General features: G+C 40.4%; 1 protein-coding gene across 1 annotated transcript in view; it reads right to left on the bottom strand.

The window, feature by feature from the left end:
• LOC114639283 (serine-rich coiled-coil domain-containing protein 2) overlaps window positions 1-10,708 on the bottom strand; it is a 29,896-nt gene extending 19,188 nt beyond the window's left edge. Inside the window, exon 1 of the mRNA XM_028788025.1 lies at window positions 10,613-10,708. The gene's annotated coding sequence lies outside the window, so the exon portion shown is untranslated. The remainder of the gene's footprint in view (window positions 1-10,612) is intronic.
• Window positions 10,709-18,491: the final 7,783 nt, after the last annotated feature.

Genomic DNA, 18,491 nt, shown 5'->3' with positions numbered 1-18,491 from the left:
CACAAATGGATCTGCCATATATAGTAAAACTGTCAATAAATCTTACTATTGGCTGACAAGAATATTTAAATATACAATTAGTTCTCTAACGCTATTTCTGTATGGTTCTGTCTTTAAGAATGTTATCTGAGCCAGAGATGGATGAACATTTAAAAGTACTTTCTGTGCAAGTCTGACCTCCTGAATTCCATCCCTAGAACCCAGAACAGAAGAAGAGAATCAATTTTCAGAAGTAATCCTCTCATGCCTACACTCATATCACACACACACACATACACACACACACAAGTAATATTATTTAAATTGTTTAAATGTGTTAATTAAAACTGGATCAATACTGATATTTTACTTAGTCATTCAATGAACAAAAATCCAGAGTATCTATAACCTGGAACTATAAACTAACAGGGACCAGTCAGGAAAAATAACTTTCCTAGATGAGACACCTGTAACTCCAGATGGTGTAATCAAGGTTAACATTAACTATACTGTGAGATCCTGTCTCAAACAACAACAAAGAGAAAGACGAAGTAACTGAATGATGTACTAAGATGCTAAAGGATAGCTTAGAAAATGACGAACAGCATGTGCAAAAGAATGTATATTTCCAATGTCTCCCGTTTCCTAGAACCACCACAGACAATAAGCAAAGGACAGAGGATTTTCTGTATTTACCTTATAATACTAAAATGAAAAGCATCATGTAAATAGTGAGAGGTATGTGGGCACAATATTAATAAAAGGCATAAAAGGACGAAAAGTCATTTCCTAGGACAAGGAGCAACAGATGACAATAAACAGGACTGGCTCAAATTCAGAAACCCTAAAGTCAAGAGCATGGCTAGAGACTGGCCAACGGAGAACACTAGGAAGCAACTGCACAGCTGCTGACCTATCAACAAAAAGCAACCTCAGGAGGAGGCCATAAGTGCTGACTGGAACACATGTGTCAGACTGGTTCTGAGCTCATCTTGGCTATGATCTCAGTATATATATGTATATATAATATAGGTATTGTTGGTTACATGTCAGGTACACTAGGAAAGGGGGTTACTACATTTTCCTCTAAAATGTAGATCATTTATATATCAATTAAATTTTGTTGCTTACATGTTTTAATTTTATTTCTTTTTTAAAAGAGATATCTCAGAGTAAAGTAGATCAGACTATAAATCTGTAGAATGTACAATAGAGCAAACACTGAACAAAACTGCTAAAACTAATGTTAGTAAATTTGAGGCTATTATGCTGATTCCCTAAGAATTTACTAAAATGGCCAAACTATGTATAAAAATCTACAGTTTTGAACTGATGATAATTCATCAATCCTCCATTAGAAAATAATAATAGGGCTGCTCTCAGCTAGCCACTATTCTTACCTAAAAAGAAAAGAAGGAAATACACATGGGCATATGTTATAGTTTAGAAGCAAAATGTTCCTCACAGGGTCATGTATTTCATCATTTGGTCCTTCTGGTAGTGCTCTCTTGAAAGATTGTGGAACCTTTTGGAGATGATATCTCAAGTGGGCCTTGAGATACTGCCCAGCTGATCTTCTAGCCCAAGTCTACTTCCTGAATGACATAATGTCCCAGCAGCCTCACACTTGGCTGGCATGTCTTTCCCACCATAATTAACTGTACCTTTTCAAGCCATGAGCCATGTTCTGTCAGGCAGTGTATCACAGCAATGAGAAAGTAACACTGGTTCATTTCTCAACCCTTTGGCTAAGATCAAGAGTAATAATGATGGAGGCAGAGTACTTAAATTAATTCATATGTGCCTCAAAGAAATGGCCCTTGCATTTTTTTCCTTTTTTTTTTGATCACTCCATTAACTGTATATAGCTTAAGTGTATATGCAAATGTACTATAAAATACCTGTATTTTAAAATACCAACTGCTTGATCCGCATGCCTCCACTGCTACTTCTCCAAGTTCACATATTAACAAACTGAAAATACTATATACCCTAGTCTCCGATTCCTCTCTGCCAACTCTCTCAATGTAATCAAAATCAAGTTTTATCTTCACCAGTTCCCCAAAAACATGTCAGTTAAACCTAACAATCAACAATTAGTCCTCAATCTAACATAATTGATTACTCCCTCCTCCCTTAGAAAACACTTCATTTGAATTCATGGACACCACTTTCTTCCATTTGTTTTTTAATCTTTCTCTTGTTTTTTTGAAACAGGTTTTCTCTAGCTGTCTGGAACCACTCACCTTCTGCCCCCCGACCCCCGCGTGTGTGTGTGTGTGTGTGTGTGTGTGTGTGTGTGTGTGTGTAAGAGAGAGAGAGACAGAGGCACATCTGTCTGTCTCTATTTCTCAGCATTCTAAGATCTCAAGGAACATCTCTGGACTTCTCCAGCCACACTCACTCCCAAACTCTTATTATTCAGTTCTCTGAGAATTAAATGCTATCTACCAATCACTGGAAATTTGTGTCTTTATTCCAGACCTCTACTGTGAATTGCAGACTCAAGTACATCCAGATATCTACAGTGTCTTCACACCTAACTTAGCATATCCAAGATTAAAGTCATTATTTTCCCCTTAAGACATGCTTCTTATGCAGTCTTACTGATTAATGTCAACTCCTGAGTTTTTTAGGCCAGATCCAATCCATCATCAAATCATTGCCTCTGTATCCAAAATGTATGCAGAATTTGTAATATTTCTCCCAACTCCTGTCTAAAATCAATGCCATTACTAACCAGATTTACTGTTGCAGCTGGCTAAATGATCATATTCTTTCGTAATGCTGACATTCTTTACTTAGCAGCAAAGAGAATCATTTTTTTAAAAAAAAAAATCAAAGTCAAGAATGTCACTCAGAGGTGGAGACCTTGATTTGCACATGGGAGGGCCTAAATTTAATCTCCAGCAAAATAAACAAGCAAACAAAGTTGTAATTCTTCATTGTCTTGGTACTTTTAGAGTCTAGACAACCAGAGATGGTCTGACTCCCTGCACCTGATCCACCTATCAGACATCACTTTCTGCAGATCATTCCTGCCAAGGCCTCACTGACATACCCATCACTCTGAGAAGAGACCAGGATACCCAGCACAGGTACCCTGTTCCAAGGTTATCAAATGTTTCTCTCCACTAAGGGATGGAAAGCTGGCTCGGTCAATAAAGCACTTACTGCTTAAGCATGAGGATCTGAATTCAGATCCACATCACCCACATAAAAAGTCATGCATAGTAACATACATCTGTAATGCTAGTGCTGGGCAGGTATAACAGGAGGATCCCTGGAGCTATTGGCCAGCTAGTCTTACTGAACTGATGAGTTTCAGGTTCAATGAGAAACCTCAAAAACAAGGTGGAAATCAACTAAGAAAAATACTCAACACCCAGCTCTGGTTTCCACACACAAATATGCGCACACATGCAAATAACCACATTCCATAACACACTAAAAACTGTTAATTATAAAAAGCATTTTCTTTTCCAGAGTCTGCAGAGACCATGCTTTGACTTGCCTAACCATCTTGTATAAAACAGCAGCTCCCTACACGTGTTCTTCTCACTTCATTCTGCTTCCTCCACAGGACTGTAACAGCTGGGACACTACATAGAAACTTTTGTACTCACTGTATGTAAGTTCCAAAAAGGCTTGTAAATTGTTTAGTTCACTGTACTATGCCAAGCAAGTGCTTACCCATCTTAAATGGACTGATGACTGAATCCATTCAGACTTGGTCTGTTCTTAAAGCAAAGACTGAAGAAATCAGCAATGTAGAGGCTCTCAAATCCTGGAGAAACACAGACTGCAAGACAGGCCACACAGTCAAGTACATAACTCTGGCTAATGCCAAAAATAAGGGTTGACAAGTCCAGACTATCATGAAGCAGAAAGTAAGGAGGGCAAAGAAAACATGGCTTTTCTGCCTCTCCATCCTTTGACAAGAAATACCACCTGACTGTTTCCTGTAAGCTGCCCTATCAACAATTCTGCCCAAAATAACACCAACACCAACGCCATTTTATACACTTAAGGGCTGTTGTGAATAGTTCTTGCCTTCCTCAGCTGTGGTCTTCTGAGAAAAATGTAACTCTCAACCCTAACATTGGCTGCCAAGACATAATGGTCTGAGAAAGCTCTCAAATTTCCACAAAGCACTTAGGCTGCAACCAAATATCATTAATATGATGACAAGAACTAGTCAAAGAACCTTTTGATGCTGCCTCTTTGTTGTCCCTAGTGTATACGACCAGCTCACTCATCAGAGATCATATCTTAGAGTGGGGAGGTGGCTAGGCGGGGAGGCAGGCAACCCAAAACTGTAGCATAGGAGATTGTTCCTTCTGCATTTGAACAGGTGGAAAATAATGAGAAATAGAAAACAACTGGTCACCTGACAACCCTTCCACCTCCATATTTTCTCAGCATTCTGTAGCTTCCTGTCTCTTTTGGTTTGTAACTAGATTGCTAGGTTCCTGATGCTGGGGTGTGACTCAGCCTAAGAGACCAGCCAATCAGAATGTTCCTTTCTTTATGAGTAAATTGAACAGTCAGGAAACATGAGATGTCACCTGGCCTTTTCAATACCTAACATAAAAACAGAAGCTATCAATCACCAAGCTTCTGCTTCACCTAACAAAAAGCAGAGGCAAGGGGGTCTCTTTGAGTTCTAGTCCAGACAGGAGTGGATGTAACCTTTAAGAATAAATACTCTATCTCCTCATAGCTCAAGGCCTCAACTTACGCAATCAGAAATCTCTAAAACCAAAGATTCACTGTGAGATAAAAATCAACCAACTCACTAGACAAGAGCTAAACTCAAAGACTACACATAATATTTTCTGACTGTTCAATTTACTCATAAAGGAAGGAACATTCTGATTGGCTGGTCTCTTAGTAGGCTGAGTCACACCCCTGAATCGGGAACCTAGCAATCAGTAGTTACAAACCGAAAGAGACAGGAAGCTACAGAATGCTGAGAAAATATGGGGGTGGAAGGGTTGTCAGTACCAACATAAACTGTCACATGAGGGTGCATCATCCAGAACTGACTACAGCCTAGAATGGCATTCCAAGTGCAGAGTGTGCTAGATGGCCTTGGACTCTCTCAGAGTTCCCTCAAATCTCCTATAGCTATCATATCGCGGGGCTTGCTTTCTTGGTCACTCCTTTGAACTGGGTGATTTCTTATTTCCCAGAAGTCCCTTGCCTTCGTCCTGTGCCATGTTATCCAGTACTCACCCATACTTCGTACTCAGCCCTTATAGGGACTAGATGTGTCACAAAATTAGGTACAATATATCACAGAGCAATAGAAAAAAAAAAGAATATATGTATACATATATATACATATACACATATATTCTTCAATCTCAGTTCTTTCCAAATTGCCAATCTACATTCTCATCATCTTACAAAGGGTTACTCAGTCTTTTATCTTTCAAGAACCATGTTCAATCTCCTTTTCCAACCCATAGTCCAGACTTAATTTCGCATGGTCTATTTCTATTACCTTCTATGAGAAACACAGTTTCATGTATTTCTACATTGATATATCAGCCATCTCCCCAAGAGATATCACACAGTATTTTTTTAAACCAACAATCCTCAAAGATGACCCTCCAGCCATATTCAAATTAAGCTATTAAACGAAACAAAAGGGTAAGCAGAAGAAATTTTTCAACTACCATGAACTGTTGATTTGGCTTCAAATATATATCTTTCCAATGCCTAAAAAAGTCCAATCTTTAGCATAGCAATAAGATAATACACATTTGGAATAGCCCCTTTTAAAGGGAAGGCAGACCAGGTCCAATCTCATGGCTTGCTAGAGATACCTACTTTATCTGCAGCAGATCCCTTTACATCTCATCCATAAAATGATGCTACAAAAAGCCTACCTTCTAGGTTGTAGTACTTAGAAACAATGACATGCCAGGTATCAGTGTAGTATATCTTGTAACTATTATTCTAGGCTATCTTATCTGTCTAAAATACATCACTTTCCAAAAAAAGAGCAGATAACAAGATTTGTTTTGTAGCTTTTTGAATGGTTAACAATTCAAGCTAAATCAAAAATGACCTTCTGGTCAACCCTGAACAGACAAAAACTTTATCAAATACACTACATTCATGAACTCTTTGGTTTGTCTAAAATGTATCACAATTTTAACATATTACAGGTTTATTGTTACTTTAAGCATTCAAAAATATATACATTTATAATATATAAATATATACAAAAATATATAGCATTTATACCTTGATAAATATCAAAAATTATATTTCATATAAGCAAAAGTCCATTAAGATATTCAAGAATATTTAAAAGTACAATGGGGGTTCTAAGTCTGAAGAGTCTGAGAACCATCCTGTTAAATATTCAAAGTAATATTTTTGCCCAGAATTCATCTTTCAAAAGTAAGCACCAACCAGAAATATGGCTCATGCTTACAATCCCTGCTTAAGGGGTCTCAGGTAAGAGGATGGCTCTGGAAGCTAAATAAAGTGCATGCTTTAAATGGTGGGGTACCATCATACTCACATCACACAATTAAGAGACAAAACTACAAAGTATTTTTAAAAGTCGATTATTCTCGTAAAATTTTAAAAAGCTACCAAGTGTTTGGTACTAAAAAATAAGTCAGGCCTATAATTCATAGACAGTAGAGTAAGAAGGACAAGGCTTCAAAGTCAGACTGAGTTTCAGGAAACTCTGTCTCAAATAAACATAAAAAGTAACAAAAATAATATGTGGAGTGCTAATGCTAATAAAAATTAGTAAAAATATTTTAGTGGCTTTATGAGTAAACGACAACCCATCCACAAAGAGGAGAGAATAAAACTGGAATAAAACCTGCAAGTGCCTTTTAACTGTGAGACAGAAAGTCCTCTTATCCTCATTGTTGAAAAGACTAACTCAAAACAAAAGGCAATGAAAGTATGACAAAGTATTCGATTAAAATTCTGCTGGGAGAAGTGTAGATCTTTCTAAAGTAAAGCCAGCAAGAGCTTTTGAAACTGATAAAACCTCCATACCCTCTGGTGCTGTAATTCCTCCCAAGGGCCTTTAGCCTTCAGGGGAAAAAAAAAAAAGATGACTACGTGGTCATGTCGTATGTGAACAGAATCCTGACAGGACAGGGAGTGGCATTTTCAGTAAGGCCATCCAAGACACCTAAAATATACCAACTGCACTACTTACAAAACAATAACCAACTCACATGTCCATTTAGAAATAAGTATTTTCTGTAACACTCTATAATTAACCCAATGGTATAAAAACTAGCAAAAAGAAAACCCATCAAGTATTAAAACCCAGATTAAAGGTTACATTTACACATCAATCAGTGGTATAAAATTATGTGAAATTGACAAGAATCAAGGAATAGTTTATTTTGGTTTTATTTCTTGTAAAACAAAACATCTTCTGGAACTAGTGAGCCCTACTATGCTAAGCACATAGTTGGAAACTGATATACTAGATACATAAATCTACAATTATCAACTTTTGTCCCTAAAAAAACTATCCAGGTGTAATCAGAGCAGCAATTCTCACAACGGGCAAAGCATACATGTAATTCTAGCCATGCTATTAACCAGCTGTAACCCAGTTATACCAAACTCTCACTTTACCATCAGAAGGAACTGTGCAGGGTCTCCATATGGTGACCAGAGGCTCCCAACACCAAAGTATAAACAAGTTCCGCCCAGTGGAGTGGTAAAGGTCCAGTTTCTCCCATTTTCCCAAATGAGGTTTCATGTTTCCCAGCCACTCAAGGGCTTTAGGTCCCTAGGAGTGGCAGCTAGGGAGGAGGAAAGCACAAATGGACTGCTCCACAGAGCAGTGAGAAGCATGCAAACATGAGATCAGGAGCTGTCACAGGAGGTTAGACAGAGACAAGCTACTTGCTTTTTCAGGCTTTAGATGTTCCAAGCTATTTTAACATGGAACCAAATGATCTGCTAAATCTTTTCAATTTAATATCTACTAATATAACCCTTTTAGAATAAATATCCATTTCTCTCATACTGCACCAAGATGGTAACCCTTTATTTGAAATTAGAAACTATGCACTGATGGCTTCTGTAACCCTAACACTCAGAAGGCTGGAGGGGGAAGGTTAAGGAGGGGGTAGAGAGGGGCTGCAGAAATTTGAGCTCAGCCTGAGCTGAGCAACTCATTGAGTTCTGGGCTAGCCTGGGTTACAGTGAGACTCTTTCTAAAGAAAAAAAAAAAAGTGGATTAAAGTGCTTGTTTGTTATCAAGCCTAACAGCTCTATGCCCAGCACCCACGTGCTGGAAAAAGGGACCCCACTCCCACAACTGACCTACTCACACACATCATAATGCACACGCTGTGGTACAGGAGCAGGAGCATGTAAGAACACATACTCACAAAATAGACAAATGTAATTTTTAAAAAATTTGTATTTAGAATTAGGACAGAGGGGAGTAAAAGTGAACTACGAAGATGGCCAAAGGACATCTATATTCCCAGATCTGTCCCTTTCTAGCCATAATGGGGGCAAAATCCCTGCACCTCAAAATAAAGTTCTAGACCAACCCTTACTTGCCATGGCCTTCATTCCTCCATCTTAAAGTAGACCGACTTTTTTTCCCATCATAACCAGGATGTCATTCCTAACCAGTGTTTAATTTCATCCTTAAACAAATAAAAGTAGTAATGTTGGGACTGGAGAGATGGCTCAGCAGTTAATAGCACTGGCTGCTCTTTCAAAGGACCCAAGTACAATTCCCAGCAACCACACGTCATCGTACAACTGTCTATAACTCCAGTTCCCGGAGATCTGACACCCACACTGAGACAGAAAAGCAGGCAAAACACCAACAAATAAATTTTTTCTAAAAATCATCTTTTAAAATATTGTTTTTCTAAATTTTCTGGTACTGAAAGACAGTCCAAACATATTTAGCTTATCTTAAATCTGCATTCAAGCCTGGACCCTTTCCTCAAAATGTATTGAATAAATAGATCTTAGCATGTGCTGTAGCAGCAAACTTTTTTTTTTTTTCCGAGACAGGTTTTTCTGTATAGCCTAGGCTGTCCTGGAACTCACTCTGTAGACCAGGCTGGCCTCGAACTCAGAAATCCGCCTGCCTCTGCCTCCCAAGTACTGGGATTGAAGGCGTGTGCCACCACCACCCAGCAGCAGCAAACTTAAAAAGAAACTCAAAAGCCTGGGGGAGACATATATAAGCAAATCATTAACTCATAATTAACGAACTGCTCAGTGCAGCCTGGCCTGATGCTACTGGATCAGTGAAAACAACAGATGAGATGCCCGGACAAGACTCAAGCTCAATACTCTAGTGGGGATGCAAAATGTTTATTAGGAAGACAATTCTGGGCCCAGAAAATAAAGGAAGATCCCATCTTCTGTGAGCTGCCAACAGTCCCATGAAGGGGACATGAGTAAAAGTTGATGAAATGAGAATGCAGACAAACAACCAGAAATTGGGAAAGACTGAAGAAATTCTAACCATAACATTAAAATTCTCTTCTTCCCCCACACAATAGGAACAATATAGCAGCAAGCAAAAAAATCTACCTGAGCGAAGGTAGAATAAAAATGTTCCTGCTCTCAGGACGGCTTCTGGCTTTCTTGTTAGGGCATATTAAAGAAACAGAACAAATTACAGGTTACGGGTTATAAGTATTTTTAACTTAGAGATTGAGGTCAGTGTTGTTGAGAACAAGGAAGAAAACCACCATATAAGAGAAGAGCAATGCACTCTAATAAATTAAGAGAGACAAACATTAATAACGTCTGGAAAGAAGACTGACTTCATTCACGCAACCATTCATCAATGTTTACATCCTTACCAATTATAGATTATAGATCATAACACATACTTCATACTTATCCTTCGCATTAAATTTGATTAAAGTACTTTAATCTAAATGATAACACTTTAATTAACTGTCTAAATACATGTATTCCATCAATCCTTAATGTTCTCAACCTCCCCCCCAAAAAAATCCTTTTTCAAACGGCTACTCTGAAAAAACAAAGGTAAATGCTCATTCTCACTCCTAACTGTCCTCCCCAACCCTCAGTTTTTTTGAGACAAGGTCTAAGTAGTTTTTGCTATTCTGGAGCTTGCAATGTAGACTAGGCTAGCCTGGAAATCACAGAAATCCACCTGCCTCTGCTTCCTGAATGCCGGATAAAAGTGTGAGCCACCACACCTCGTTTCTCTCTCCTTAAGTGAAACAGGACATTCCAATCTTGGACAGCAAAGAGATTGTGCACTAGTAATTTCCATTGCTAAGGCCTGCTTTATGATCAGCAAACCTAATTGGCTAGGTAGCCAGCAAAGATGAATTTGCAATTATTGAAATTCAAAATCAGGCTTAATCACCAACGACCACCTCAAATGCATTACTCCCTTTACTCTGTCAAGAAAGTAGGTACATTTTAAAACTGTATAAAAACCGATATCCAAAAGAGGAAGAGGAGGGGAAAAAAGCAAAAGCACCTGAACCTACAGATACCGTAACCCACCAAAGTTCTCAAGATGTGTTTTAGGGCGTGTCTTTGTTTTGACTCAGTGATTTAAAAAAAAAAAAAAAATCCCACTCATTCCAGGCTCTCAGGTACTTTCCCTTACCAATGAGAGCATCCAGGCTTTGAAATCCCGGGGCATCTCAGCCTCGCCCTGATTTCCCGGTGCAGGAAGGCTGCAGCCCAGGCGTCCTGTGGTCCCTTCCCGTCACAGCACCACCAAGCAGGGGCATCCGGCCTGCCCGCTGCACCGCAGGAGACTCGAGAGAGAGGGTGGGGGTTCCGAGGGTCGTCCCAGAGCGCTGACGGCCAAGGACACCGGGCCCTCCGTCCTCCCGCGCTGCGCCCCGGAGCCAGGCAGCCTCGGGCGCCCCGAGACCCCGGCCCTGACCCCCGGCTCTCACCGTGCGGAGGTCGCGCTGCCTCCTCGGCCGCGGCCCGGCTGCGGGTCGCCCAGCGACCTGCCCGCCCGAGAATGGGAGAGAGGCGAGAGGCAGTCCTGTCACATCCTAGTCCGCCCAGCCGCCTGCCCCGCAGCAGCCAGCATCGCCTCTACGGCCTGCGGGAGCGCCGGACTTCACCGACGCCGCGCCCCCTCCCTTGGCCGGCACCCTCCTGGACTCCGCCCTCCAGGGCCCGCGCACTACGCGTGCGCGGCCCCACCTCCCGGACAGTCCTTGCGCAGGCGCGAGTCTCACTGAGCTAGGCTCCGCCCCCGGTCCCGCCCCACCCGTGAGCCAGCCGTTCCCAGGCTCCGCCCTAATACACTGACCTTGCCTCTTTGCCCCCTGACTCAGGTCTTTTCCTGGCATGAACCTTTCACTCCAGTCACTTGCCGACCTGAAATGGCCTTCTGGATTCAAATGTGCTACTTGACCACGACTAAACCTGTCAACTCCCACTCTAGATTAACAGGGGTGATCTGAACACTGGAGCAAGCTTGGCTTCCCACTCTACATTTTGTTTTGGTCTGTCTGTGGCTATGCCTCAGCCATGCATCCTAAACGTAAGCAGAGCTTGCGATAAAACGCTGAGAGCTGAGAACTGAAGCTATCTTATGAAGCTGTGAATCTCAATCCCATTCCATATGCCATCTCTCCCTCGTGCCTAGATGGTCGGACAAGTCGTTGAGAGTCACCATGCAAGCCTACAGTATCTGGCTGTCTACTAAAAGCATTGAAGGTGATATTTATCTGACCCTAGACTGCCCGTTCTCCTCACTAGCCCAACAGCTCAACTGAAATTAATAATATTGAAGGAGAACTTGGAAAGTCACCACCTCTCCTCCAGACCATGAACATAACCACTGTGGTAGGGGAAGAAACTCTTGTGCTCATCCCTTAGGCCTTCAGCCTGAGGAAACATACTCCAAACAATTAAATTTTTTTTTAGGTATTTCATCCTGAAGAAATGGAAACAACACTGAAGACCTAGCGCCATCCAGAGAAGGAGCTTGCGAATCCTCCCAGAATTCGCAGCTCTGACAACTTCTCAGACTGCTTTGCAAGATAGACTTAAGTGACCTGAAACAGTGCTAGGTCAGCACTATTACACCTTAACCAGGCAGGAGTACTTAATTTATGACTATCTCTAGCTCTCTATTTAAATTTAAACCTCTTGTCAGTACTCCTGAAGGTGGACTTCGTGGTAACTGGACCCCGTTGCTTCCTCCAATTCCCTATGTGGCCATATTGAATAAATCTCATTTTTACATGTTTCATTATTATTTGTCTCTTTAATTGGCCAATAGAATAATGATAGGAAGAATTAATTTGTGGGTAATAATGTGTATGTTTAAAATGTTGGAAAAGACTAGGGCTACATGCAGTATATTTCTTTTTAGATTAAGTAAATCATTAGAAGAGCAAGCACCAGCCCCAGACCTCTGAAATACAGACTCTAGCAGAACGCTCATGAGACGTGGTTACTAAATATGCTTTGGACTTTATACTACAATCTAAATTGAGAGATGAGAAAGAAATGGCTCTCCACAGCTTGTCCTTGGGGGCTAGACAAGATGCAACTGCTCCAATAGGCTCTATAAAGAACCTGGGAGGGGGCAGGGTGATCTCTCAGTTCCCCAAACCAGGAAGAGCTTTGCTTCTCTGAAACACTTGGCAGTTGTCTTGTGACTCCCTGAATATTTGAGGTAAATATGTGTTTTCTTTGGCAGTTTGACGTGCTAGGTCACCACTTCCCTTTCTTCTGTAAAGGTAGGAGGAGCCTTACAGAGTGCTTGATGCATATGAATTTTTCAGGCTTCATCTCATTTTCTGTGTTCTCATTTTGTCTTTGTCCCAATTTTCTCACTTCCTTCGTTGTCACCTTGCTTCTATTTCTATTAGGCACTTCTTTCAATGTATACCCACAGGATTTTAATTTACGGGATGACTGTAATGACACAGCAAGATCAATGTTCTGAAAGATTATTTTTATGGCTTACATTTCCTGAAAGATGGGTGCCATGTCATGCAGGGGCATATGGACAAGCATTGGGCTTGTCTGGGAGTGAAGGGAAAATCTAGACCAAAGCTATTACTGGAATGTATGTAGAAAGGGGAAAGAGAGACGCAGGAGTATCTTGAGAATGGCTAGTGTAGACAATGTCAGAGGATTCTAAACCACAGATACTTCTCTACTTGTTTGATAACTGACTCTGGGTTATTTAGATCAGAGAGAATACTGGCTTGGTTTGTGAAAGTTAGACAAAGGGGAAGTTGTAGTTATAGACTTAAAATTGGCTGGAGGTTGTATCGTAGGATTGTTAGATGTTCATGAAAGCTGGGTTACAAGGGAAGCATAAACAATGTTCACCATTGTTTTGAAGGCTGAGTAGACAAATCTGAAAATATATATTTAAACACTATTTTAGAATTATGGATAGAAAACGATTAGGTTATATTTTAAACGTCTGACACTGTAAGGCTAAGGATAAGAAATCAGACCAAGCTGGATATTTGTATCACAATGTTCAGCATAGCTCAGAATCCAGGAAGAAGATTCAATATAACACAGACTGCTGGCCACAAGCCCTAGAGTTTCTGAATTTAATAGGCCTGGGGTGGGGCACATGAATTTACATTTCTGACAAATTCCCAGAGAAGTGCAAGGCTGCTTAGGGATCAAACCTGGAGAACCATGGGAGTAGAATAACTCTCCAACAACCAGCCATACCTGATGGGGAAACTCTCCATCAACTCCTGAAGGGTTTTCAAGATAAAGGTCTAAAGGTTGAAGTGTCATATGTCCTGTGGACAAATATCACAACTGTGTCAACCTTTGATCAGTAAAGAACAGCTGAGAGAGCCAGGGTCTGACCCCAGCCCATGAGCTGGGGAAGCCTAATGCTGAAAAGGCAGAGGCAGATGGTACAATTGCTATGATAGGAATGCACATGCTTTGACCAATCTCCTTCATAAGGTTTTTTTTTTCAGCGTACAGAGTATGTCAGAGCACAGAGATGGAGAACCCAGTGATCTTACAGGATTGCCTCTTGGAACTACTTGTTAAAAACTGAAATGAACAATAACGGTTGGGCCCCCTCAGCAGGTAGACTCACTTGCCACCAAGCTTGGCAACCAGAGTTTCATCCCAGAAATTCTATGGTGAAAGGAGAGAAACAACTGTCTTTCATTTTAAAGCCCCTTAGGCTATGTTGGATACAGTTGGATGACATAGAATGATCTGTATTTTAGGGTTGGTTAGTTAGTAGCATTGATTCCACTTATAACCTAATTCCTCTTTGCTTCTGATGCTGAGGTCTGAACTCAGGCACTCACTCATGCTATGAAAGAAAGCCCTGTACAACTCTTCCATACCCCAGGCCAGAGAGAGAACTTTGAGAGAGAGTTTATGGTTCCAAGGCAAATAGCACTGGGAAACAGTCAGTAAGACTCCAGTAAGAATTAGTAAGAAATACAACATTAAAGGGTCTAAAGAAATAATCCTCTCCCCACAGTGTTTACCGAACCCCAGATGCATGCTAAGTACTGTCTCAGATATATGGGGTTAGGTCATGAACAAGATGAGAAGTGAGTGGGGTTGGTTTACTGAAAAAACGAGAAGTTCTCCCTCAAAAGCAGCAGATGGGAACTTTTAGCCCCATGGACACAGAAGACAGTCTTCCTTGATCAAGATCTTTGCCTTAGGGACACATGGATGACGTCTAGACCCTATCCCATGGACACAGAAGACTGTCTTTCTTGGTCAAGATCTCTGCCTTAGGGACACATGGGTGATGTCTAGACCCTTGCAAGATTAATAACCATGTCCAGCTTTAAAGGGACCTGCATTCAAGATCTGGGTTTTCATTGACGTGTAGAAACCCTGCTTCTCAGCCATGAAGCTGATAAAAAGGGAACAGAGGAGTGTGTGTGTGTGTGTGTGTGTGTGTGTGTGTGTGTGTTTCATCCTTTAAGATACTTGGCACTGGTCTAGGAAGATGAGGAGAGGTGGAGAGGTAACATAGCAGGCAACAGGTACATTTTGTTTGGCCTACACTATGAATTTTTGTTTGAAGATAAATATTACCAACATATAAAAATTAATGCATTGATTATAAAAGCCTTGTTTTCAATTTTCTCCATTATTTCCCAGCAGTGTTTGTTTTAAGTGTTTGTTCCCTATTGTTTTAAGGTGACTAGCTCGATCTAGAGGCCACCCACATTCTTCCTCCTAGTCTCCCTCCCATAATTCATGTAATCCTTCACAAAGGCTCAGAAGAGTCTGATGTCTAAATGGAAAAAGCTCTCAGGGTGGGTTCACACTCGTGTTGTTTTTCTCCCTGGAGAAAGGAAACCCAGTTAACATGACCATGAACTTGATATGCAGCAGGCTGTTTTACGTTCTGTGCTATTTTTTATTGTATATCTCAGTGGTATTAAATACATGCACTATTAACTACCATCTGTCTGCAGACCGGTTTTCATCTTGCAAAAACTAAAACTGTATGCCCATTAAATAACTCTCCATTTCTTCCCACCCTAGCAACATATTATTAATTTAGCCACACCAGTAACTCTGTAAATAGAACTATATAGTGTTTCTCTTTTTAGTACTGCGTTATCACAGTATCCTCAATGTTTATCTATGTTGTGGTGTGTGTAGAAATTCATTTGTTTCTAAAGCTGAGTAAGATTCAACTATATGTGTAAGGTATTTTTTGTTTACCTGTATACCCATGAGTGCACACCTGCTACTATCATGAAAATGCTACCATAGATATTGGAGTGGGAAAAAACCTCTCAAGATTATTCTTTTGCTAGATTACAGGATAATCAGTGATTTTTTTTTAATGATGAAATGTCGTCCTGTTTTTCACAGAAGCTTGGAAAGCAGCAATATATATTATACACTAAGGTGACCTAGAAGAGTAGCTAAGGTGAATTTGAACAAGGTCTAGTGGTACAGTCCCATAATCTTAGCTACTTGGAAGGCTGAGACGAAAGGATAATGAGGTCAAAACCTATTCCACTCAAAGCTAGCCTTGATAACCTACCAATTCCTTAGTAGGAAGCCCTGAGTTTAGTCCCTGGTACCAGGAGAGTGGATATAGGAAACAAAAGATTAAACTAATTCAAGCCATTAAATACTACGTAAAAAGAAACAACTTGTTAATTATTAGTGTTTGCTAATGAAGGATAAATTAATAAGACAGCCATGCAGCATATATTTGTAAGTCTAGAACTTTGAAAGTTGAAGCAAAAAGATTAGAAGTTCAAGGCCATCTCTGATAAAAAGTGAGTTCATAGGTTACATGGAACTCTGTCTCAGAAAGCACACACACACACACACACACACACACACACACGCATGTGTGAGCATGCTTACGAGTTATAAACAGAGGCATGCATATTACCTATGAGAAAATTCTCTATATGCAGCTCCATCAGTACACATCCGGCAGCTGCTGTAAAAAAAAATAATGTTCTCCCTCAGATTATCAAATTTGAATGAGGTCTGGGATGTAAAACCAAACTCAAAAAGAAACTGAAAGCCTGTCAAGATATCACAGTAGGTAGGGTGTTTGCTGTCAATGTGTGTTCAGTTCCCAGAGCCTATATAAAGGTAGAAGAGAATAGATCCCACAAACTCATCCTGTACCCTCCACATGTCCTCAACATAGATACACAAAATAATAGCAAATACAATGTTTTTTTAAATAAACAGACTGCTATTCAAAAACCTTACATAAACTGATACTTAGAGTTTAATACTTTTATCTGGTTTCATTTGGAGGTACTTTAGTATTTATCAGTGTGTGTGTGTGTGTGTGTGTGTGTGTGTGTGTGTGTGTGTGTAAGAGGTATTAGTGGGGTGCTGAAGATTAACCACAGGCATTTAAACTTGCTGAGAACACATCCCATTGAATATTTGAAGGTAAATTACCTTGTTACCAAGGAAACCACCCCCAAGAAAACTGTGAATCCAAAGAATAACTTCTAATAATAGTTAAAGAAACCCTTCAAATTAACAATGAAGACAAATAGCCCAAATTTTCAAATATATAACAGTCATGAACTCCACAAAAGATCATAAATGAACATATGAAAAGGTGAGTAAATTAAAGTCCAATGACTTATTACTTATTCTCTATAGTGGCTGCTGTGGTTCGAGGCCTTTCTAATGTATAAATGGAGCTGACCTGGAACCTGCTGGGATGACCTATGTGCACCTCATCCCCAGCTCAAGCTGAACTCTAAGGACAGCTGTAACAACAGTAAGAGATGGGGCCTCCAAGAGGGGAGCAGGCTATAAGAATCCCATCTCCATGGACTCATTACCATTGTCCCAGGAGCAGGTCTGTGGTTCTGGATCAATTCAGCCTGAATTCTTTCTCTCCTTGTACCATACATGTTTGCTTGCTCTCCATCATAGTGGGATGTAAAACTGGAGGAGGGGGAACCCTCTCCAGATACAGCCTTTTGATCTAGGACTTCTCAACCTCTGGAACTGTGAGAATTAAATAATTTATTTTCTCTGTAAACTATCCAGTCTGTGGTATTCTAGAAAATTACCTAGAACAATAATCATTAAGCTTTTATTAAATTTGCATGTGTATTTTGTTTGCATATGTCCAGGCACCACCAGCATGCCTGGTTTCCACAGAGGTCAGAAACAGTCACAGATCCCCTGGAACCAGAGTTATAGGTGTTTGGGAGCTGCCGTGTTAATGCTGGGAAGAAACCCTAGGTGCTCTGTAAGAGCAGCCAGAGCTCTTTACTGGTGAGCCATCTATCCAACCCAGTTGGCCAAGAATTTTGAGAGACTGACAGCTCTATATGTATGAAGACTGTGGAGAAACCAAAAGTGTCCCATATTAGTGATGACATGTGGGAACGAATGGTTAAGGATTGGAATGTGTTCTGACAGTTTCTGATAACATTAAACAGACCTCTGCCTATGCCTTCATGTTTAGATATTTAATCAAGAAAAAATGAAGATATATCCACAAAATGACTTAGACAAGAATGTTTATACTACCTAAGAAAATCTACTTAATAAAGAAAATTTTTAAAAATAAAAGATTTTTTGACTCATTTATTTAGTTTCAGTCCATGGTCACTTGCCCCTGTTGGTTTAAGCCTTAGGTGAGGAGCACGACCACACAGGAAACACCGGGCAGAGCTTGCAAAGGGAGCATTCTTGGCTGCATTTAGAACGTGCAAGGGAGCATTCTTGGCTACATTCAGAGCTTGCAAGGGCGCATCCACTTCAAGACCTCAGACCCATGGACAGAAACACAAACAGCAACCAACCCTTGAGCATAACAGCTTAGGAGGGGCATCTAAGATTCCAACCTTGACAATGGAGAAATGTATGAACCACTTGAGGTATATTAGTAAAATAATACTGATTAGATATTTAAAAGGAATGAGTTGCTGATACACATGAAAGAAACCAAACACTAGACTACCTACTGTCTAGTTTTACCTGTAAAATTCTACAGCAGAAAATCCCTCATTTCTGATGACAGTGATTGCAGC

The sequence above is a fragment of the Grammomys surdaster genome, unplaced genomic scaffold (assembly GCF_004785775.1).
Source record: "Grammomys surdaster isolate TR1022 unplaced genomic scaffold, NIH_TR_1.0 125692, whole genome shotgun sequence".
NCBI classification, from domain to species: Eukaryota; Metazoa; Chordata; class Mammalia; order Rodentia; family Muridae; genus Grammomys; species Grammomys surdaster.
Note: the sequence above shows the minus strand (reverse complement) of the source record. Positions and strands in the feature narration are given on the sequence as shown.